This window comes from Triticum urartu, chromosome 4 (genome assembly GCF_003073215.2).
Source record: "Triticum urartu cultivar G1812 chromosome 4, Tu2.1, whole genome shotgun sequence".
NCBI lineage: Eukaryota > Viridiplantae > Streptophyta > Magnoliopsida > Poales > Poaceae > Triticum > Triticum urartu.
The window spans coordinates 312,776,789-312,784,414 of record NC_053025.1 but is presented as its reverse complement, the minus strand read 5'-3'; the positions used below and the strand labels follow the sequence as shown (position 1 = coordinate 312,784,414).

Genomic DNA, 7,626 nt, shown 5'->3' with positions numbered 1-7,626 from the left:
AAAAATTGTCAGGAAAATCTGCAAATTTCTAAAATTTGCCACTGAAAATAAGAAACTTTGCTAGTTGCATATATTTTAAAGCATGAGCATTAATAATAATACCTCTCCGTATTCTCATCCAAGTGGGCTGCTACACCAGTGCGTGTTCATTCAAAATATTCAGATAAAAACTTGACAACACATTGCAAAACAGAAGGAATTTTTCAAGGAAAACTCCTTGTCAATAAGACAAACAAAATACAAAACAATCATAAGATGTGGAGTCATAAAAGTAGCAAAGGGAAAAAGAAGAAATATGAAGAGAACAGGAAATTTTACTGGGTGGTACTCGTTGATCCATGCTGAAAATGAAGACATGGGAACTTCGAGCTTCATGAAGAAATTACAGATCATAAGACTGTGGATCAGTAAGCACCAACCATCAGTTTTTGTACAAAAAGGGCACTATCCTGTAGCAAAAACAACTCAAAAAAAGATCATATCAAAAGGGGAGGAGGACATCTTCTAAACTTCAATTGTAGATGCAGCAAAAGGAGAGGAGGATATCTTCTGTACTTATTGAGGTGCCCATGCCCGAATAAGCAGCAGTGCATGTAAAAAAAAGGCATCTAATCTACTTTTTGCATACCATTTCATACCAGTCAGATCTCTAAACCGATTTAATTTAGAGTATAATTTTCAAATTTACAGCGGAATTTCAAAGAACATGTGGCAATCTGGAACCCAAAACCTGCATTATGACTCGTATGTATCGCTTCTGGCTTCATACAGTGTCTTATTCCACAAAAAGGTATGTCCTGGAATTCAATAAAATGACTTCACCATGCATATGAAATGAACATAAAGAAGATATAAAACATGACTTCACTTGAACTTGCATCCCAAACAGAGAAGACATGAGTATCACACCAACCTCCAATCCACATCTAAAAAAAATGTATCTAAATCCACAATAGTATTTCGCCTACTACGATCTAGAAACATCCTTGGCTTATCTAATCTGAAAATAGTGAAACCGCCTCTGGGAGTAAGCAGTCCCTTGCACCTGATATCTCTTCTTCACTTTTTCTGCTAAAACCTTCTATTTTTAGTTGATCATTAATGGATGGAATATTTATATATAAGCATCTTCTTCACTTTTTGTTTGCTAAAACGAACAGTTTCTAGCTGATCATTAACTGATGTGAACATATTAACAAACAGATAGAGATCATGAAATAACACCATCAAGAATACTACGTGTATATCTCTACTCCTAATGTCTCACTTGGTAGGACTAGTTAGCGTGCACGTGCAACGCACGCCTTCACAAATCACAATACATGTATTTAATTTCTACATTTTTGTTGAGTTATATTTGTATAGCTTTTGTTCATCACTATCCTTTTTTTGATTCAAAATGCTAAAATTTGGTCCTAAAGATGCTCATATTTTCTCAATAAAACCGAGCATATTTTTGTCCGCCACTCTGCAATGTATGTAGTACCATTTTACATATGGTGAAAGCCAGAAATTATCAATGAATTTGCAACGTGCAAAGTTGTCCAAATCCAAGATATTTGGTGTAGAAGGAAATACAAAATGTTTCATTAAACGTAAGTGTTAGTCCAAACAATATGAATGGTAGAAAATGTCCAGCACAGTTAGTCAATATTGTCTGATAAAAAGAAATAGTTAGTCAATATTAACCAAAAGTCACGCAAAAAAAGTCATGAAAATGTCCAACAATATGAGTAACATAATTTTAATGGATGAGCGGTGTTGTGATGTCACTCAAGTTGTGTGTTCTTAAAAGTGGGAGTCAATGGCGTAGCTAGGGGGTGGAAATTTTCCTCATAGCCTATATATTGGCTAGGAAAAAAAAGTAATTCTTGCAAATACATAGATTTACATAAAAAAAATTCTTTGTTGGACCACCTCGACTCACCGAGCTAGCTACGCCACTCATCATTGTGATAATATAGCTGTATAAAGATAATTGATGTTTCATTCGGCCTGTGTACTGATAGGTTGTAAAAGAAGATTAAATGTAGTTCCTATTGGAAAGCCGCTTTGCATTATCCCCAAATCGTGTCCGAATGGTGATCTAATCCTGCAAATGTTAGCACCGAAAACCATATTCTCAAAGCACATAATATTCGTTACAACTACTGCGCCAATATAAACATCTTTAAAAGTTATTAAAATTCTCAAAAGTTCTCTCATTAAGGTGATAAATGCTAATGAAAAAAAATCATCAATCCAGGTCGTCCATCTTGTTGCCTGGCTCAAGGATTTCGCCTCTCCGCTCCAGCAATTGCACCATCAGTAGGCTTGCAATGGGCGTGCTGACACAAGCAGGGACGGGGCTGACAGCGCGGCCATCAAGGCAGGTCAGATCCTAGTTTGCACCATTGTCATGGAGTAAATTCACATCAAACATTACAGAGAGGCGATAATCTACAAATTTTTTTGAAAAGGAGGATATACCCCCGGCCTCTGCATCTGGACGATGCATGCAGCGATAATTTACATGCATTAAGAAAAGTCATTGTTGATTTTATACTACAGTGTGGTAGTATATTGAGAGCAATGAGGCCAGCAGTATCATAAATATGGAGTACTAACCAAAATTCACATGAAAGCAATTGCCATGTGATTTCTAAGTTATATGTCTGGAGAGTCAGAAGCATGGGCCAGAGACATCATAGAGTCACAAGCATGGGGAAAGGATGCCCAACAAATGACCGAAAAACAAAGTGCAAGGAAGAAAGACGAACAGACTAACAGATGACTGGATCAGCTATCCATGTTGATGTTGTGAAAATATCTAGAATTGGGGAAATTGTGGTTAATACCCACCGGCATGTACTCAATTTATATGGTGTTAGACTTGTACATCAAGCATACACAGCCAATCAGATCAATCTCTGATTGATACAATCAGATCGTAGGATCTCTGATTGATACTACATATCATCTAATAACTACAGCAGATCGACAAGGGATATGTTAACAATCTGCACAACATGATAATCTTAACACTCCCCCTCGATCTCATCCTGCAAGATTGAGATCGTTACAGAGTCGCCTGAGTTGTTGTGCATTGTCGGTTTTGTCAGTCCATCAGCTAACTGATCATGAGTTGAGACAAACCGAATCTGAAAGTCCTTCTGAGCCACTGGTTCTCAAACAAAATGGAAATCGACTTCCATGTGTTCTGTTCGAACGTGGAACACCGGGTTGACTGACAAGTACGTAGCACCCAGGTTATCACAATAGAAGACGGGTGTCTGTCCTTGAGCAACGCCTAATTGACGAAGTAATGACTGAAACTAGATAATTTCTGCAGTGGCCTTGTGCCTCTTGGTCCTGCTGGCAAGCATCGGTTCGGGAGCAGCCGTGTCGGCGAACTCAAACGCTGGCTCCGGATGTGGCCAGCAAAACGCCGGCGAAGGCAGTGACAAAGCAAGGGCTGGGATCCGGCGAAGGCCGGACTCACCGAGGAGGTCCGTGCAGTCCACCGACAGGGTGAATCCACAGGCCCCTGGGTGGACAAAAAGGTACGACTGCAGGATATTGGTGCTGTATGAATTTAACGTTTATCTCTAGTACCAGCCCATTACTGTATGTCGAGCATATATTCAGCGCAAACACCATTACTGTATGAGGTCCGTGCAGCCCATTACTGTACTTCCTTCTAATAAAGATCGGCCAAGAGCCCTTCGAGTATTCAGCGCAAACACCTAGTGCTGTAGGATTTAAACTTTAATGTCTGGTGCCTACACATTACTGGGTGCTGAAATAAAAAGTTCAGAGGTAGATTAGAGTGTCTGGGTTTCAGTCAATGTAGGGTTAGTACAAATGGATCGTGTGCATCTGAATCGTTTGGAGCCTTGGGCTATCATTTCAATTCTGAGTTGTGCTGTCCTGGTGTCTGACTTTGGTTATATATAGAACAGAGAAAACCGCAAACAGATTGAAGACTGCTAATGGCGTTGTCGAGAACTACAGGTTATGGCTGGGTTGTGCACCACCAGATCGGACGCCATGCCCTTCCAGAATGATTGCTATGGAGAAGACCATTCGCAAATACAGGGAGGAGCTAGCAAAGAGTGTAATAAGGCCTGAGCTTGGAGCCAACAAAGAGTGTAATAAGGCTTGAGCTTGAACTGAATTGAAGCGACGGTGTACAATGTCACGGAAGTAGAGAAGATGAGGAAGTATGTCACAGTGCACAACAACGCAGCAAAAGGGGAGAAATGGAGCAGGGTTGAGTACGAGGTGAACATAAGTGAAGACAAAGAAGAATTTATGAGTGAATGTAGACAGTTCGAGCACACTGGAATGTTGTGCTGCCATGTTTTAAGGGTAAATTGACTTATCAACTCCGTTCGTTCGAAAAGAAAATGTATCCGTGAGCAAGAAAACTAGAATGTTTTTGCACTTTCGCAGGTGATGGAAATACTTCATGTTGAGGAGATCCCTGCTAAGCATATATTGAAGCGGTGGACATACTACCCGTACTAGAGAGATAATCCAGTTAACCTGTCATTCACGTGTAGGCACTCCACCTTGTACTTGAAAGCCATGGAGGTAGTACGTTTGGGTGATGCAAGTGCAAAGGCTTTCGATCACATTTAGGCTTCGTTTGGTACGAGTGGATTTGAGAAGTTTGGGGAGGAGGGGATTGTTAAACCAGAATATTGGGCAACTGCTCGACACCCTTAGGGGGGTGCGGCTATGTCATTATATATAAGTACCAAAGGGTACAAGTACAAGGTGTATACACAAGTCTACGTATAAACAAGTCTACGTATACATATACAGTCTAACACCACCCCTCAATCTTAACTGTGGCCTGAAGTACAAACTAGGTTAAGATTGTGCCTGCAGTCTACAAACTGTGGTTGTGGAAGAGGCTTCGTGAAGATGTCAGCAAGTTGATCCTTTGATGAGATGAACTTGATGCTAAGTAGCTTCTGTGCAACACGCTCTCGAACGAAGTGATAGTCAACCTCAATGTGTTTCGTTCGAGTATGAAACAATGGATTAGATGACAAGTATGTAGCACCAATGTTATCACACCAAAGCACTGGAGAATGAGCCGAAGGGACTCTCAACTCTCTCAAAAAAGACTGAACCCAAATGATCTCAGCCGTCGCATCAGCAACTGCTTTGTACTCGGCTTCCATATTGCTGCGAGACACCGTAGCCTGCTTGCGAGCATTCCAAGCGATCAAGTTAGAGCCAAGAAACACTACATACTCCCCCGTGGATCGCCGGTCATCAGGACTACCAGCCCAGTCTGCATCTGAAAAGGCTGAGATCTCATAAGACGGCGCAGGTTGGAGGAGCAAACCATAAGATGCAGTGAGACAGATATAACGCAGGATACGCTTCACAGCTGACCAACGAGATGTCCTGGGTGCATGGAGAAACTGACAGACACGATTGACTGCATAAGAGACATCTGGTCTGGTGATAGTAAGATACTGCAGGCCTCCAACAAGACTGCGGTACTCAGTGGCATCATCAGGTGGGAGAGGATCTCCATCAAAAGCAGACAACCGATCAGTGACAGACATCGGAGTACTGGCAGGTTTACACTTCAGCATACCAGCACGACGCAACAAATCCAGAGAATACTTCTTCTGAGTAAGAGTTACGCCAGCAGAAGACCGTGAAACCTCCAGACCAAGGAAGAAGTGCAGAGCACCTAGATCCTTGACAGCAAAATCACCACTCAACGCAGCCACAAGACGATCTGCCGCAACATCTGAGGAACTGATGAGGATGATATCATCAATATAGACCAGTAAGTACATCGTAACCTCAGGACGCTGAAGAAGAAACAACGATGTGTCAGCAGTGGAGGGAAATAAACCCAAGCGCCCTCAAAACAGAGCCAAGACATGCGTGCCAGGCACGGGGAGCCTGCTTAAGCCCATAGAGCGCCTTAAAAAGACGACAGAGATGATGAGGACGTGCAGGATCCACAAACCCTGGCGGCTGACACATATAAACCTCCTCCTCCAGGATTCCATGCAAGAAAGCGTTCTGCACATCAAGTTGACGGAGAAACCATCCTCGAGTAACAGCAAGGGACAGCAGCAAACGAATGGTAGTGGGCTTGATAACTGGACTGAACGTGTCTTCATAATCAAGACCATACCTCTGTTTGAAGCCCTTAGCCACTAGCCTTGCTTTGTAATGCTCGATGGAGCCATCAGCATGTCTCTTAACTTTAAACACCCACTTAGAATCAATGATATTGACCCTAGATACTGGGGGAACAAGCTGCCAGGTGTCGTTCTTCAGCAACGCTTGAAACTCTGTTCCATCGCGGCACGCCAGTGAGGAATGCCTAGTGCAGCCTGAAAATGGCGAGGCTCAGCACTGGGATCCTCAGCAGCATGAGCCATGCACGTGGCGAGCCACGCGACAGTCCCATCGGTTCGGATATTAGGCTGAAAGACACCTGTCTGGCTGTGTGTGCGAGGTCGAGGAGCAGCAGGCTGTGGTTGCAGCGTCGGGCTTGATGCAGGCAACGACAGAGGCGAGGCTGAGTCGCCCAGGCTCACGCCAGAGCCATCTGGCGCTGGAGAGGCGGGCGGTGTTGGGCCCGGCGAGGCCGGCCCATCAGGAGCCGAAGCCGGCGCGCGTGGGACAGCCCCTGGGCCAGGAGAGGAAGTGGCCGGCCCAGGAGAAGCCACCCGCGAAGCAGCCTCGGGCGACACCCGCAAGGCGGGCGAGGGCGATGCCCGCGAGGTGACTGCGGGTGAGGGCGATGCCCGCGAGGTGGGCGAGGGCAATGCCCGTGAGGCGGCTGCGGTGCAGTTCCCGCGGGTTGCTGGGTACCGCCCGGTATGCATGCCCCATGCACGCGATCATCCTCCAGATTCGGAGCGTGCGTCGGTGCCTGTTCCTCAAGGAGCTCAAGACGAGCACCACGTCCAACACCTGTAGCATGGTTAGGAAGCAACACAGGAGCATTTGCAACATCCACAAATTGATCAGGCGTAGGTGTGGTAGAAGAAACGTCTGACATAGGAGTGATAGAGGTGTTCGGAAGTGCATGAAAGGGAAACACATTCTCATCAAATACAACGTCACGAGAGATGTAGACGCGATTGGTGGGAACATGTAGGCATTTGTACCCTTTGTGAAGGGAACTATACCCAAGAAAAACACACTTTTTCGACCGAAACTCTAGCTTAGGTTTGTTATATGGACGCAAATGAGGCCAACATGCACACCCGAAGACTTTGAGAAAGGTGTAGTCTGGGATTTCATTGAGCAAGAGTTCAAGCGGAGTTTTCATATTCAGTAGTCGTGAGGGCAGCCTATTGATCAAAAAACAGGTAGTGGAGAAAGCATCACTCCAGAACCTAAAAGGTACGGAGGCATGAGCTAATAAAGTAATGCCAGTTTCTACAAGATGACGATGCTTACGTTCAGCAGTCCCATTCTGCTGATGTGTATGAGGACAAGACACACGATGTGCAATCCCAAGTTTGTTAAAGAACGAGTTGAGGTTGTGATATTCACCCCCAGTCGCTTTGAACATGAATAATTTTCTGGCTAAGGAGACGCTCAACATGTGCTTGGAACTGTAGAAACATATCAAACATATCAGATTTTTTC

General features: G+C 44.2%; 1 non-coding gene across 1 annotated transcript; it reads left to right on the top strand.

The window, feature by feature from the left end:
• The first annotated feature begins 1,015 nt into the window (after positions 1–1,015).
• Positions 1,016–1,116, top strand: LOC125555163. The gene has a single exon (XR_007304593.1). It is a non-coding gene; the product is annotated as a small nucleolar RNA snoR99 (small nucleolar RNA).
• The last annotated feature ends 6,510 nt before the right edge of the window (positions 1,117–7,626 follow it).